The 16,435-nt window shown below is 40.9% G+C and overlaps 2 pseudogenes; both read right to left on the bottom strand.

The window, feature by feature from the left end:
* Positions 1 to 4,019: 4,019 nt before the first annotated feature.
* Positions 4,020 to 5,883, bottom strand: LOC146385921 (XK-related protein 8-like; annotated as a pseudogene).
* An 8,080-nt stretch (positions 5,884 to 13,963) lies between these two features.
* On the bottom strand, positions 13,964 to 15,827 carry LOC146385920 (XK-related protein 8-like; annotated as a pseudogene).
* Positions 15,828 to 16,435: the final 608 nt, after the last annotated feature.

The raw sequence follows: 16,435 nt of genomic DNA, 5'->3' as shown, positions 1-16,435 counted from the left end.
TAAATTAAAAATCACACAGAACAAAAACTAAGGTAATATATAAATATGTTTTATGTAAAAAAAAAAAAAAAAGTTATCTAAGTTCAAACATTTTCACTTTCTAAAAAGTGCGTTCTGTGAGCTGTCAAGCACTTTTCACACATGCGTCACACATGACTGAAGCTGATAAGGCAAAACCACAGGAAGGGTGTTTGCGTTCATGTACCAGTTTTGTCAGCATTTGAATTTCTTTTTAGAGACAGCTCATGAAGTTCAAAAATATTTTAGGGAGGGCCAACACCAAAACAGCTAAGCAAACAAAACCAAACAAAACCAACCAAAACGTGCTAGAGCTCAGAGCAGAGGCCTGTACCATGAGTCAGGATTTGGAGATTAGGGTAACATCAGCTTTAAGCCTGGTTAACGTTGCTGCAGACAGGCTGTACAAATATTTTTAAATATAACATAAAATGAACAAGAAAAATACATATATTGCAAACAGGTTAAATTGCGGTTTATCAGACATATATTATTTTCAAAATAGAATAATAATGTTGGTTTAACCTAAGGTAACTAAATACACTCAACATAATAAGTTTAATGAATTGTCTTAATCTTATCTAAGTACCAACAACAATGTACATGGAAAGCGCCTTGAGGCGACTTTTGTTGTGATTTGGCGCTATATAAATAAAATTGAATTGAAATCTACACTTATTAAAACACATATTCAGTGGAAAATACACTCACATCCACACCCTTCTTCAAAGGTCTTATGTATGCAAATGTATAGGACTGCTGTCTTACATTTGGGCAATATCTCTAAAATTAGAAACATCCTGTAGCAGAGTGAGGCTGAAAAACTAGTTTCATTATTATCAAGTTGTCCTAAAAACAGCTGAAAAGTCTTCAGTTGATCCAAAATTCTGCAGTAAGAGTCCTTCTCATCAAATAATCAGACCCCATCTTTTCTTAAAAACCTTATAGAACTGTATCACCCCATTACAGCACTTGCTCTCAGACTTACTTCTGGTTCCTCGAGTATTTAAAAGTAAAATGGGAGGCAGAGCATTCAGCTTTCACGCCCCTCTTCTGTGGAACCAGATTTGGGAGAGAGGCACCATCTCTACTTTTTAAGATTAGGCTTAAAAGTTTCATATAGTTAGGACTAGATCAGGTGACCCTGAAGCCTCCCTTAGTTATGCTGCATTAGGTGTAGGCCGATGGGGGATTCCCATGAATGATTTTCCTTCTCACATCCATTTTACTCTCACTATGTGTTTCTACACCTCTCTGCATTGAATTATGAGTTATTGTTAATCTCTGAGTCTCTTCCACAGCATGTTATTTGTCTTGTCTCCCTCTCCCCAAACCCTACTGGCTCCTGAGCCTGGTTCTGCTGGAGATTTCTTCCTGTTAAAAGGTTTTTCCTTGCCCCTGTCAGCTCCCATTCCATATACTTTAAAGCTCATTGCTCTTCTGTCATCCTGCCTGTCAGACTCTCATTTGTGTAACCTTTGTCTCGCCGCTTTCCCTCAGAGCTCCATCCAAGCCTCCATCTGCATCTCTGGGGGAGTCCCATCCTAACTCCTATCACTGCTGGGATCCTGTTGTGATTTGATAGGTCATTGGCATTTAATCATCAAACTGCGCGTCTCTATAGTATGCCTAATTTTTATGTATTCCTCCCGTTTGTTATTTATTCCTGCTGTCTTACTATTTATATTTTATTCCTGTGCAGTTGATGTGGAAATCCCAGTCGTGGTACATGTACAATAACAATAATGGGCTATTCTATTGTATTATAAAGATTGTCATGTGTGACATAAACTATCTTTGAATTTGTTCTAAAGTAGCACACCACTAATACTGCTGGGAGAAAAATCATACAGTAAGTGGAAGGACAGCGGACCGTGCTTAGTTATATCATTTTTTATTTGTTCTCAGATTTTGTATGAAGTTCCTTCCGCTTCTCCAGGGCCGGGTCTCGGGGACAGCAGCCTAAGCAGAGAACCCCAGACCTCGCTCTCCCCAGCCCCCTCCTCCAGCTTGTCCAAAGGAAAACCAAGGCTTTCCCAGGCCAGCCGAGAGATATAATCTCTCCATTGTGTCCTGGTCTGCACCTAAGGGCCTCCTCCTGGGGGGACATGCCCAGAACTCCTCTCCCAGGAGGCGTCTTGTCAGATGCCTGAATCACCTCAGCTGGCTCCTTTCGATGTGAAGGAGCAGCGGCTCTACTCCAAGCCCCTCTCAGATGCTGAATTCCTCACCCCATTTCTAGGAAGAGGCCAGTCGCCCTTCGGAGGAAGCTCATTTCCACCACTTGTATCGATGATCTCATTCTTTCGGTCATTACCTACAGCCCGTGACCATAGGTGAGGGTAGGGATGTAGCTCGACCGGTATATTGATACGATCTGGTGCAGAGTCCGCATCACTGCACCAATCCATTTGTCCATTTGTCCATCTCCCGCTCCCTTCTCCCATCACTCGTGAACACATCCATGATATACAAAAAAACTTCTTCACTTGGGGCAGGACCCTGACCTGGAGTGGCACTCCACCTTTTTCCAGTTGCATTGGAGGTTCTCATTCCCAGTGCTTCGCACTCGGCTGCAAACCACTCCAGTGTGAGCTGGAGGCCGTCACCTGATGAAGCCAATAGAACAACATCATCTGTGAAAAGCTAAAGTGAAATTCTGAGACCACCCAAGTGAAAGCTTTCCTGGTCTAGAAACATTTGCTTCAGCTTTGTGAAAAGCTCTGATAGTTTTAAATGTGAATACTGGACACAGAGAGAGGTGGTGTTTATGGTGTCCAAGATAACAGGACCTATAGCTTCTCGTGCCAGTGAAGGGTGCTCAGTTTGAGCAATTCAGGTGAACCTTGGAAATGACCAGAATTCTTCATTATTCTGATCTTTGGTGTCAGCAGACCTGAGTCAAAGTGGTTCGGGATTCATCTCCCAAACTGACTCTCTAGTCAGAGTTTCCAGAACATACGGCTCTGTCTCTACACATCCAGCTCAGCGCATGCTGTGTATGTCTAATTTTAAGATTTACTTTTTTAACAGTCAGATTACTTTCATAAATGCTTTGTATGTCAGAGGGAAAAATGGATTTTAATGAAGCTTAAAAGATGAGATATAAGTGATACGTCTGCAAATCTGCATATTTACTGTGAACCCACTGTTTGTTCATTTTATCTTGTGTTTTTGTTTTATTGTTCTTCATTTTGTCATTTTTCCATTATGTGTTTTATCCTATTGTAAAGTGTCCTTGGGTGTCTTGAAAGGCGCTTTATGAATAGTATTGTTATTATTATTATTATTATTATTATGTGAGGGTCTTTCTATTCTAGTAGTGTCAGCATCTGAACAGACTATAACCAGTCAAGGGCTGACTTACAAAACTCTTGTCCTTACTTTTCCCTTAATGCCCTGTTAAAAAAGTGCAACGCTCCATACTTACTCACATTATGTAAGGTCAGTTGAAAAAATATTCTGCAGAGGGATGCACGAGAACCTCCCCAGGAAGCAGACCTGACCTGCTTCTGTCATGCCTCCTGTTTGGTAATTTTACAACACCCACTTTCACTGAAAGCATGGCTGTTATAACAAAACGAGTGGATGCAGTGCTGAGGGAGAAAGAAAACAAACAAAACACAGCCTCCACTGTCACCATTGCTCTCTGCAATAGAAAAGCAAAACTGGGAACTCAGAGCCCATTCCCTTTCCATCCACGTTTGGACATCATGTTTGATCATTTTCCCACATTTGATTTCCAAAAATCTATCTGGGACAATGTTTTTCCATTTTATTCTTCTGGTTTTCCTACTCACTTTTCTGTGCACCCATCAAGTGCAGCTTTGGTAAGTGAAATGTTTTCCAGCTATAAAAAGATATACAGACTGTTTATGGCATAAACAATTTATTGCTTCTTTCGTTATTTCGTATCATACAGCTGCTAAATGTTAGCCTGATGAACTCAGAGGCATTTTTACAAGTAATCTAATGCAGAAGAATTGCATATTTATTTTTTTCTATTTTTCTTTTGAAAAGATGATCCAGTGAAATAGCCGAAGTCCCACCTCATCTTTAGGTTGCTGCTCTCTGTTGGCCCCTTTCAGCTCATATTTGGATGAAAGACTTTATAATAAATAACTTTAAGCATTAGACATAGGACATAAACTGCAACAACACAGGCAGCTGTGATTAAAGTGTACACGGGCTCTATCACAAAATCAGGAGGATGTGTGCTCATCTACCAGCACCACAGAGGATGCAAATATCACTCAGTATATACCCGTGAAACGGCGCAGTCCTGTACCGCGTCTTCACCTCGGCAAAATTAAACCAGTCGAAATACCAAATGAGGCCAACAGTGGCTCTATGAAGCCATTCTCCACAAGGACTTTCCATGAAGTTCGTCTTGGCTGTGAAAGCGAAGAAGAATAAAACTAGCCAAGTGCAGATGAAGTGAGCGAAGATGAACCAGGGTAGCACGGAGGCGAAAAGAACGCGGGCAGTGAGACGACAAGAAATGAGTACCAGTGTCACGGCCTTTTAAGTTCTGGCGTTTATTTCGTTGAAAAATATAAACAAAAATCAATCCAATAATTTCAAACATAAACGAAAGTTAACTTAATCTGATTTAAGAAGTTCAAAAAGTGGCAAAAAAAAAAAAAAAATCATTTTAAACCCTCCCGTCGTCCCATCTGATATTTGGTAAATAAAACTTTTCCACCACACCCTCCAGGGTGCTCTTAATCCCTTAATTAATTAAAGGGTCCAGAAGTAAACAAACTAATCACTTTTACAAACCTTTTCCAAAAGTAAAATTAATGGCTGGGGCAGCAGTCGTGTGGTGTTGCAAAGAAGGACCCAAAATGCAGGCACTTGCTGTGATGCACGGGAGCTTTATTGTGGACGGTGAAAATAACAAAAGCGAGGACAGAACTAAACATAAACCTAAACTGAGGAAACTAATAACAAACCATAACTCACGGAATAACACACAGGGGGAAAACATATGGAGTTGATATGGGGATGAGAGAGAGACGCGATTACCAAATAACACAGACGGAGCGACGACGAGCAGAAGCAAACACACAGTAGAAATACACACCAGGTGAGTAGGAAAAGACACGCAGGGGTGGACACAGCTGAAACTAATGGCTATAACGAGACACAGACCTTCCATCAGCGTGAATGTGTGTGTGAATGGGTGGATGTCTGAATAGCGCTTTGGGGTCCTTAGAGACTAAGTAAAGCGCTATACAAATACAGGCCATTTACCATTCAAAGTAAGAACACCAGGAAAGGAAACAGGTAGGAATAACAGAAACACTGAACACAAGACCCAGCCCCTAAGAACGAATATAAAAACAGAAGAAACTAGAAAATAAAAACAATAAACTCAAAACACTGAGTCAGCAACCCAGGACCATGACAATTACAAATTTTCATAGCAAAACTAGGTAAGCATATTCTTACTGTTATAACAAACATAACTTTTTAACAAATCTGTATTTTTATTGCAGCGAATAGGTAAGGTTAAAGTTTAACACTTACTTTTGAGATTTGCAGACAACATGAAAAAACGGGGATCCAAACACTGTCTCGCAGCCTTTTCTATTCAAATAACCTCATGCAGCACTAAATCCGGTATCTGAACATAGTGAAATGTGTTCATTTTTAACATATTTATGGCTGTGATGAACCAGCATCTCTCTCATGTGTTCTACTACGTGTGGCATGACGGTCATGAGTCTGCACACAGACGTCTTGTCGATGGCGCTGTGGTGAGGTCAGAATAACTAAGAGCTGATTACGCTCAAAACTGAGACTTTTTTTTCCTGATTGTAAACAGCCTTGAAAGTTAAATGTTGCTACCAGGGGCGTCATAGTGGAGGCAAAAGTGATGCTCAGATAAAGACACCCAAGGAGCCAAAGGAAGGAGGCAGCCGCACGTCTCTCTCTTAAGGATGTAACACAAGATGAGCTCATACAGTGGCAATTAAACGTTATTAAAACAACAAATATATTTTATCGGTGTGGTTGGTTTTAAGGCTGATTTAAAAAAAAAATTGCGTTCTTTTCTAAACAGAGGAGAGTTCAGCTTTTTTCATTATATATATAACACAGAAAACGAAAACGTCATTTATTCATTGTTGAAAATCAGCGCAGTTAGAAGTAAACTGTGTGTCGGAAACGTTAATAGATCAGTTCGCCCGCTTGTTTGAAATATTATGAGTAAGCCACAGGACCACAGGCAATAATCTGGTAGTGGGCAAAAAGACGTGATAGAGGCGGATGGAAGTGAAGAGAGCGTGGAAAATAAAGGTTTTCTACCACAGAGAAGAGCTTTTGCGTAAGTGGTGAAAATGGTTTTCGGGCCTGTTTCAAACATTAAAGGAGAGAGAATCGGGCCATGACGTCAGAAACTCTGACAGCCCGTTCTTTATGGGCGTTACCTATTTTCAACGAGCCAATATGGAACGTTGTTGTGGGCGGGGCCTGGTTCAAAGATGAAAGGCAAGAGAACCAGGCCGTGACGTCACAGTCAACTCAAGTGCATAAATTGCAGGTGAAACCCACACTGGACCAGCGCGTTTCTTATAGTCACGAGCGATTCACTGGATGAGATTTTGTTCTGCTACCCTCAGTCATATTTGAATGTCTGATTAGCTTCAATGTCAAAAACGAGTGACCGACAAGCAAAACCAGAATTAGTGTGCACTCTGCCAGAGAGTACACTGGGCGACCTGAAGGTCGAGGAGGAAGAAAATTTAAAAGTCCTGGAAGAGCAGAAAGTGGTCAAGGACACAAAAGAAATGCAGAACAAAGTGGACGAGCAGACAGAACCATTAGCCGAGGCTAAGACGGAGAAAAAAGACACGGCAACCCCAGATTCCTCCTCAAAGTTGTGTGTCGACAAAGATGTTCAGTTGATGGTTTCAAACGCCACAGAAAAAGCTGAACTGAACCAAGTGAAAAATGAACTTGAAGAAACGACCAAACTGGCAAAGAAAGAGTGTGAAGAGGCCAAAAAAGCAGTGAATGAAGCGCAGGCAGCACTGTCAGAGGAGAAGACAATGGTAGAGGATGCAAAGAAACAAACTGAACAGGAAAAACAAGTGTTAGAAGAAGTGCAGTTTGTATTCAAAGATGAGACCAACCAGGCTGAAGTATCAGCTTTGGAAAAGACACTGAAGCTGCAGAAAAAGGTGCGTGTCAACTGGGTTATTCAGTTGGTGGTTTTACTGGCCAAAGAAAAAGTCTCCTCCAAATACAAGATCTTCACAGAGCGCCTCACTCCTGACTGCATCAGCCATCGTCTGATTGAGAAAATCTGGCCTGAAGTTGAGGAGAAACACTTGAATTTATCCCACGACTGCATTTTTAATGTGGGCAAGGCCATTCTCAAGGACCTTTGCAAAACACACAACTGCAAAGAAAACCTTTTGATTTTTAATCTGAGGGAACAGCTTGACAATATTACCGTCTCAGTCTTCACCAAACACCTGTTGGCATTACCAGCAAGAGTACTCAGTGTCTCTAAAGACAGGCAAGAGTACAAGGAAGTTGTAAAAAATGTGACCAAAGATCTGGTAATGCACGCCATGAGCGAAGGAAATGAGACGATGACAATGAATCCAGTAGCATCTGAGTTTATTGTAGAGAGGCTTTTCCAGAAGATCTGGAACAAAATTTTGTCAAAAAAGTACAAAATGTCCTTGGAGAACATTGGAGAACTCGCCCTGACAATATACAATGAACTCCATGACAGGTGGGATTCTCCAATACTCTTAATGTGGTCAAGAAACCCAGTGATGGATGAAGCAATCGTCAGCAGCTTCAAAAAACATGCAAAATTGAGGAGCCAAAACATCATCTTTAGGGCTTTCTCATGTGCACGCTAAAATCGAACCAACACGTGCATGTGATTATGTGAGAAAACTCTTAAATTGGCTTCAAATATTCATTTCAATTGGGCTTTCTAAATTTAATTTTGAAACCAGAGTGGTTACAAATAACTACTCTTCTTCTCCCAACTTCCTTCCCTCATCACCAACTGGCCGAGGCAGATGGCCACCCCATCCCAGAGCCTGGGTCTGCCGGAGGTTTCTCTCTTTTAAAAAGTGAGTTTTTCCTTCCCACTGTCGCCAAAGTGCTTGCTCTAGGGGGTTGGAGTCTTTGTGCATTATTGTAGGGTCTTGACTTTACAATATAAAGCACCGTGAGGGAAGTGTTGTTGGGATTTGGTGCTGTTTCTTAACTCAAAAACTTCAGTTACAACAGGACATTTTGAGTTAAAAAACAAAAAAATTAAAAAAAATAAAAATTGAAAAAAAAACAACTTTGAATTTGTGCTTTGTTTCATTTACTGTTTAAGAAGTTTGTTCTTCCTGTAACTTTTAAAAACAACAAATAGCTGAGCTGTTGGATTTACTAAGTGCATCCAAGAATACAAACAAGCAGTCCTCACACACATTTGAGAAAAACTGAGAGACCTTTGAATCTTTATAGCTTACTGAATATTCATCTCTTTACTTTGTCTGCATGTGTCCACTTTTTTCTTTTTCTATTTGTATTATTCTCATTTCAAAGACATTCAAAGCTATTTGGAGACATTCAGAGTTCCTTAAAGATGAACCTAATATAATTACACGAGTTGTTTAACTGAGGTAATCACTCTTTCCCCCACAGTCCTACGATTTTTCCCTTTTTCTGTAAAGCAATGCAAATACATTTTTAATACTTTCAGTCAAGTTTTTAATATTCATACAGGAATAAACTACAACAGAAACACAGTCACAAATATAGGCCATAAATATACAGACACCACATTTACATACACATTTAGTACAATGTTTAAAAGGAGTCTGATTCTTCAACTGATAAACATTTGACTTTGATTTCCAGGAATTTTCCACTGTGAGATTAATGGAAAGTGTACATTGCACATAGTGACAATGACTGACGGACCCGACCACACAGATCGCACTTTACTACACTTTTTATTCAGTTTTTGTCTCTTCCAACCCTCAGCCCCAGCTGCCAGCTACACACACACAACAACAACACAACCTCAGGTCCCAGCACATCTTATGCAGGGGAGGGGTGATAAACTGATGGAGCTCCGCTGTGTCAGCCTCCCCCGCAACCGTGCCACAAACCAGGTCCTGCTACACACATTATATGTCCACAAACACAAATCAAAGTGAAGGAAGAAAAACCGCAAACTAATCATGAAGCTACAGAGCCCCTTTACTGATATGGGTAAGGAAGGTCTTTATTGCATGGCCACATGTTGATGTGTCACGGCGGGGTGCGCCGATGGGTTGTGAACAGGACCCAGAAGCAGATGCAGAGAGAAGAGATGCAGGTAAAAGAAAAAGCCTTTATTTTGGCTGATGGTAGCAGTAACATGAAACTATGAAAAACTAGGTACAACTAAGACAGACTGTGAAAAACTACGATCAACTATGAACACAGTGGATGAAAATAATAGAAATAATTTATGAATTAAAACATATTTCTGGTGTAACATACAACAGAAGGTACTGTCGACAGTTCAGCCCACTGTACTTTATTTTCACTGTGTGCTGCTATACTCTGTTGTCAGTTTGTCCACTTCATGATGTTTAACTGCTTTACTTACTTTACAGGTTAATGCTCGCCACACTAAACATGACATAAAGTTTAAATTACACGTAGCACAACAGTAAGAGGTCAGTCTGACAGTACAGAGAAGTAAGAGAATAGTTCAACCCATACGACACTGAAAGGAGACAAATCATGATTAATTCTTCTGGAGTGGCTTTAAATACACTTTTATTGCATATTTGTTACTCTGTATTGATTCCACGTTTAAACAAATAGTAAAGCCGACCTTTTATCATTTAGGATTTAAACACAATTACTATTATTATTTTTTTAATGTCCACAAACAAAGTTTACTTCTATTCTGGCTTTCCACAAACTTCTGAGGGAAACATTTTACTGGTAAACAGCAAAATCCTCAACTATGTTCATCAGCTTGTGTCAGTCAGCAATTTGTTGGTGATGGTTTTTGGAGCCTGTTCATTAACAGTGATGAGCACCATGAGGAAGAATCAAAACAGTATTTCTTTACTGTTTTGATTCTTCCTCAAAGCGCTCACGAGGACAGAAAACCAAACCAGTGACATGAATCATGCTCAAAATGTCAAACTCTGAGAAACAGATCAAAGAGCGTTTTTATTTCTCTCAGACTCACAGTGAACTATAGCAAGGAGTTTTTCTGATGTCACCACTGGAGGGCGCTGTGGACCAGCTGATCCCAGCTCCAGCTTGGTTTCGCACCAGTACTGGGCTCCATCATCTTCTCTACTGGGAGTGATGTTCAGAGTGAAGGTCTCATTCACTGGTTTCTTCTGTTCACTGTTGGACTGTAGGTGACCCAGTGCTGTGTTTTCTCTGTAGAAGGTCACAGTGAGGCTTTGAACAGGAGCTACGTTCTGTACGCTACACTGCAGGGTGTACTGCTGATTCTCAAACATCATCTCAGTGTGGTTTACAAAGCTGATGGAGACACTTTCTGGAGGCTCTGAGAAGACAAGGAAAGAAAGAGTAACACAGGTAGATGTTAGTCAGTAACCGCTGAGCTCACGAATCCGTCTGTGTATTTACACACAGAGGTCGAATTTTATCTGATTGTAAACAGCCTTGAAAGTCTTATGTATGCAAATGTATAGGACTGCTGTCTTACATTTGGGCAATATCTCTAAAATTAGAAACATCCTGTAGCAGAGTGAGGCTGAAAAACTAGTTTCATTATTATCAAGTTGTCCTAAAAACAGCTGAAAAGTCTTCAGTTGATCCAAAATTCTGCAGTAAGAGTCCTTCTCATCAAATAATCAGACCCCATCTTTTCTTAAAAACCTTATAGAACTGTATCACCCCATTACAGCACTTGCTCTCAGACTTACTTCTGGTTCCTCGAGTATTTAAAAGTAAAATGGGAGGCAGAGCATTCAGCTTTCACGCCCCTCTTCTGTGGAACCAGATTTGGGAGAGAGGCACCATCTCTACTTTTTAAGATTAGGCTTAAAAGTTTCATATAGTTAGGACTAGATCAGGTGACCCTGAAGCCTCCCTTAGTTATGCTGCATTAGGTGTAGGCCGATGGGGGATTCCCATGAATGATTTTCCTTCTCACATCCATTTTACTCTCACTATGTGTTTCTACACCTCTCTGCATTTAATTATGAGTTATTGTTAATCTCTGAGTCTCTTCCACAGCATGTTATTTGTCTTGTCTCCCTCTCCCCAAACCCTACTGGCTCCTGAGCCTGGTTCTGCTGGAGATTTCTTCCTGTTAAAAGGTTTTTCCTTGCCCCTGTCAGCTCCCATTCCATATACTTTAAAGCTCATTGCTCTTCTGTCATCCTGCCTGTCAGACTCTCATTTGTGTAACCTTTGTCTCGCCGCTTTCCCTCAGAGCTCCATCCAAGCCTCCATCTGCATCTCTGGGGGAGTCCCATCCTAACTCCTATCACTGCTGGGATCCTGTTGTGATTTGATAGGTCATTGGCATTTAATCATCAAACTGCACGTCTCTATAGTATGCCTAATTTTTATGTATTCCTCCCGTTTGTTATTTATTCCTGCTGTCTTACTATTTATATTTTATTCCTGTGCAGTTGATGTGGAAATCCCAGTCGTGGTACATGTACAATAACAATAATGGGCTATTCTATTGTATTATAAAGATTGTCATGTGTGACATAAACTATCTTTGAATTTGTTCTAAAGTAGCACACCACTAATACTGCTGGGAGAAAAATCATACAGTAAGTGGAAGGACAGCGGACCGTGCTTAGTTATATCATTTTTTATTTGTTCTCAGATTTTGTATGAAGTTCCTTCCGCTTCTCCAGGGCCGGGTCTCGGGGACAGCAGCCTAAGCAGAGAACCCCAGACCTCGCTCTCCCCAGCCCCCTCCTCCAGCTTGTCCAAAGGAAAACCAAGGCTTTCCCAGGCCAGCCGAGAGATATAATCTCTCCATTGTGTCCTGGTCTGCACCTAAGGGCCTCCTCCTGGGGGGACATGCCCAGAACTCCTCTCCCAGGAGGCGTCTTGTCAGATGCCTGAATCACCTCAGCTGGCTCCTTTCGATGTGAAGGAGCAGCGGCTCTACTCCAAGCCCCTCTCAGATGCTGAATTCCTCACCCCATTTCTAGGAAGAGGCCAGTCGCCCTTCGGAGGAAGCTCATTTCCACCACTTGTATCGATGATCTCATTCTTTCGGTCATTACCTACAGCCCGTGACCATAGGTGAGGGTAGGGATGTAGCTCGACCGGTATATTGATACGATCTGGTGCAGAGTCCGCATCACTGCACCAATCCATTTGTCCATCTCCCGCTCCCTTCTCCCATCACTCGTGAACACATCCATGATATACAAAAAAACTTCTTCACTTGGGGCAGGACCCTGACCTGGAGTGGCACTCCACCTTTTTCCAGTTGCATTGGAGGTTCTCATTCCCAGTGCTTCGCACTCGGCTGCAAACCACTCCAGTGTGAGCTGGAGGCCGTCACCTGATGAAGCCAATAGAACAACATCATCTGTGAAAAGCTAAAGTGAAATTCTGAGACCACCCAAGTGAAAGCTTTCCTGGTCTAGAAACATTTGCTTCAGCTTTGTGAAAAGCTCTGATAGTTTTAAATGTGAATACTGGACACAGAGAGAGGTGGTGTTTATGGTGTCCAAGATAACAGGACCTATAGCTTCTCGTGCCAGTGAAGGGTGCTCAGTTTGAGCAATTCAGGTGAACCTTGGAAATGACCAGAATTCTTCATTATTCTGATCTTTGGTGTCAGCAGACCTGAGTCAAAGTGGTTCGGGATTCATCTCCCAAACTGACTCTCTAGTCAGAGTTTCCAGAACATACGGCTCTGTCTCTACACATCCAGCTCAGCGCATGCTGTGTATGTCTAATTTTAAGATTTACTTTTTTAACAGTCAGATTACTTTCATAAATGCTTTGTATGTCAGAGGGAAAAATGGATTTTAATGAAGCTTAAAAGATGAGATATAAGTGATACGTCTGCAAATCTGCATATTTACTGTGAACCCACTGTTTGTTCATTTTATCTTGTGTTTTTGTTTTATTGTTCTTCATTTTGTCATTTTTCCATTATGTGTTTTATCCTATTGTAAAGTGTCCTTGGGTGTCTTGAAAGGCGCTTTATGAATAGTATTGTTATTATTATTATTATTATTATTATTATTATGTGAGGGTCTTTCTATTCTAGTAGTGTCAGCATCTGAACAGACTATAACCAGTCAAGGGCTGACTTACAAAACTCTTGTCCTTACTTTTCCCTTAATGCCCTGTTAAAAAAGTGCAATGCTCCATACTTACTCACATTATGTAAGGTCAGTTGAAAAAATATTCTGCAGAGGGATGCACGAGAACCTCCCCAGGAAGCAGACCTGACCTGCTTCTGTCATGCCTCCTGTTTGGTAATTTTACAACACCCACTTTCACTGAAAGCATGGCTGTTATAACAAAACGAGTGGATGCAGTGCTGAGGGAGAAAGAAAACAAACAAAACACAGCCTCCACTGTCACCATTGCTCTCTGCAATAGAAAAGCAAAACTGGGAACTCAGAGCCCATTCCCTTTCCATCCACGTTTGGACATCATGTTTGATCATTTTCCCACATTTGATTTCCAAAAATCTATCTGGGACAATGTTTTTCCATTTTATTCTTCTGGTTTTCCTACTCACTTTTCTGTGCACCCATCAAGTGCAGCTTTGGTAAGTGAAATGTTTTCCAGCTATAAAAAGATATACAGACTGTTTATGGCATAAACAATTTATTGCTTCTTTCGTTATTTCGTATCATACAGCTGCTAAATGTTAGCCTGATGAACTCAGAGGCATTTTTACAAGTAATCTAATGCAGAAGAATTGCATATTTATTTTTTTCTATTTTTCTTTTGAAAAGATGATCCAGTGAAATAGCCGAAGTCCCACCTCATCTTTAGGTTGCTGCTCTCTGTTGGCCCCTTTCAGCTCATATTTGGATGAAAGACTTTATAATAAATAACTTTAAGCATTAGACATAGGACATAAACTGCAACAACACAGGCAGCTGTGATTAAAGTGTACACGGGCTCTATCACAAAATCAGGAGGATGTGTGCTCATCTACCAGCACCACAGAGGATGCAAATATCACTCAGTATATACCCGTGAAACGGCGCAGTCCTGTACCGCGTCTTCACCTCGGCAAAATTAAACCAGTCGAAATACCAAATGAGGCCAACAGTGGCTCTATGAAGCCATTCTCCACAAGGACTTTCCATGAAGTTCGTCTTGGCTGTGAAAGCGAAGAAGAATAAAACTAGCCAAGTGCAGATGAAGTGAGCGAAGATGAACCAGGGTAGCACGGAGGCGAAAAGAACGCGGGCAGTGAGACGACAAGAAATGAGTACCAGTGTCACGGCCTTTTAAGTTCTGGCGTTTATTTCGTTGAAAAATATAAACAAAAATCAATCCAATAATTTCAAACATAAACGAAAGTTAACTTAATCTGATTTAAGAAGTTCAAAAAGTGGCAAAAAAAAAAAAAAATCATTTTAAACCCTCCCGTCGTCCCATCTGATATTTGGTAAATAAAACTTTTCCACCACACCCTCCAGGGTGCTCTTAATCCCTTCATTAATTAAAGGGTCCAGAAGTAAACAAACTAATCACATTTACAAACCTTTTCCAAAAGTAAAATTAATGGCTGGGGCAGCAGTCGTGTGGTGTTGCAAAGAAGGACCCAAAATGCAGGCACTTGCTGTGATGCACGGGAGCTTTATTGTGGACGGTGAAAATAACAAAAGCGAGGACAGAACTAAACATAAACCTAAACTGAGGAAACTAATAACAAACCATAACTCACGGAATAACACACAGGGGGAAAACATATGGAGTTGATATGGGGATGAGAGAGAGACGCGATTACCAAATAACACAGACGGAGCGACGACGAGCAGAAGCAAACACACAGTAGAAATACACACCAGGTGAGTAGGAAAAGACACGCAGGGGTGGACACAGCTGAAACTAATGGCTATAACGAGACACAGACCTTCCATCAGCGTGAATGTGTGTGTGAATGGGTGGATGTCTGAATAGCGCTTTGGGGTCCTTAGAGACTAAGTAAAGCGCTATACAAATACAGGCCATTTACCATTCAAAGTAAGAACACCAGGAAAGGAAACAGGTAGGAATAACAGAAACACTGAACACAAGACCCAGCCCCTAAGAACGAATATAAAAACAGAAGAAACTAGAAAATAAAAACAATAAACTCAAAACACTGAGTCAGCAACCCAGGACCATGACAATTACAAATTTTCATAGCAAAACTAGGTAAGCATATTCTTACTGTTATAACAAACATAACTTTTTAACAAATCTGTATTTTTATTGCAGCGAATAGGTAAGGTTAAAGTTTAACACTTACTTTTGAGATTTGCAGACAACATGAAAAAACGGGGATCCAAACACTGTCTCGCAGCCTTTTCTATTCAAATAACCTCATGCAGCACTAAATCCGGTATCTGAACATAGTGAAATGCGTTCATTTTTAACATATTTATGGCTGTGATGAACCAGCATCTCTCTCATGTGTTCTACTACGTGTGGCATGACGGTCATGAGTCTGCACACAGACGTCTTGTCGATGGCGCTGTGGTGAGGTCAGAATAACTAAGAGCTGATTACGCTCAAAACTGAGACTTTTTTTTTCCTGATTGTAAACAGCCTTGAAAGTTAAATGTTGCTACCAGGGGCGTCATAGTGGAGGCAAAAGTGATGCTCAGATAAAGACACCCAAGGAGCCAAAGGAAGGAGGCAGCCGCACGTCTCTCTCTTAAGGATGTAACACAAGATGAGCTCATACAGTGGCAATTAAACGTTATTAAAACAACAAATATATTTTATCGGTGTGGTTGGTTTTAAGGCTGATTTTAAAAAAAAATTGCGTTCTTTTCTAAACAGAGGAGAGTTCAGCTTTTTTCATTATATATATAACACAGAAAACGAAAACGTCATTTATTCATTGTTGAAAATCAGCGCAGTTAGAAGTAAACTGTGTGTCGGAAACATTAATAGATCAGTTCGCCCGCTTGTTTGAAATATTATGAGTAAGCCACAGGACCACAGGCAATAATCTGGTAGTGGGCAAAAAGACGTGATAGAGGCGGATGGAAGTGAAGAGAGCGTGGAAAATAAAGGTTTTCTACCACAGAGAAGAGCTTTTGCGTAAGTGGTGAAAATGGTTTTCGGGCCTGTTTCAAACATTAAAGGAGAGAGAATCGGGCCATGACGTCAGAAACTCTGACAGCCCGTTCTTTATGGGCGTTACCTATTTTCAACGAGCCAATATGGAACGTTGTTGTGGGCG

Source organism: Perissodus microlepis, chromosome 6 (assembly GCF_051167445.1).
Source record: "Perissodus microlepis isolate ML-2025 ecotype Zambia chromosome 6, ASM5116744v1, whole genome shotgun sequence".
Classification (NCBI taxonomy): domain Eukaryota; kingdom Metazoa; phylum Chordata; class Actinopteri; order Cichliformes; family Cichlidae; genus Perissodus; species Perissodus microlepis.
Note: the sequence above shows the minus strand (reverse complement) of the source record. Positions and strands in the feature narration are given on the sequence as shown.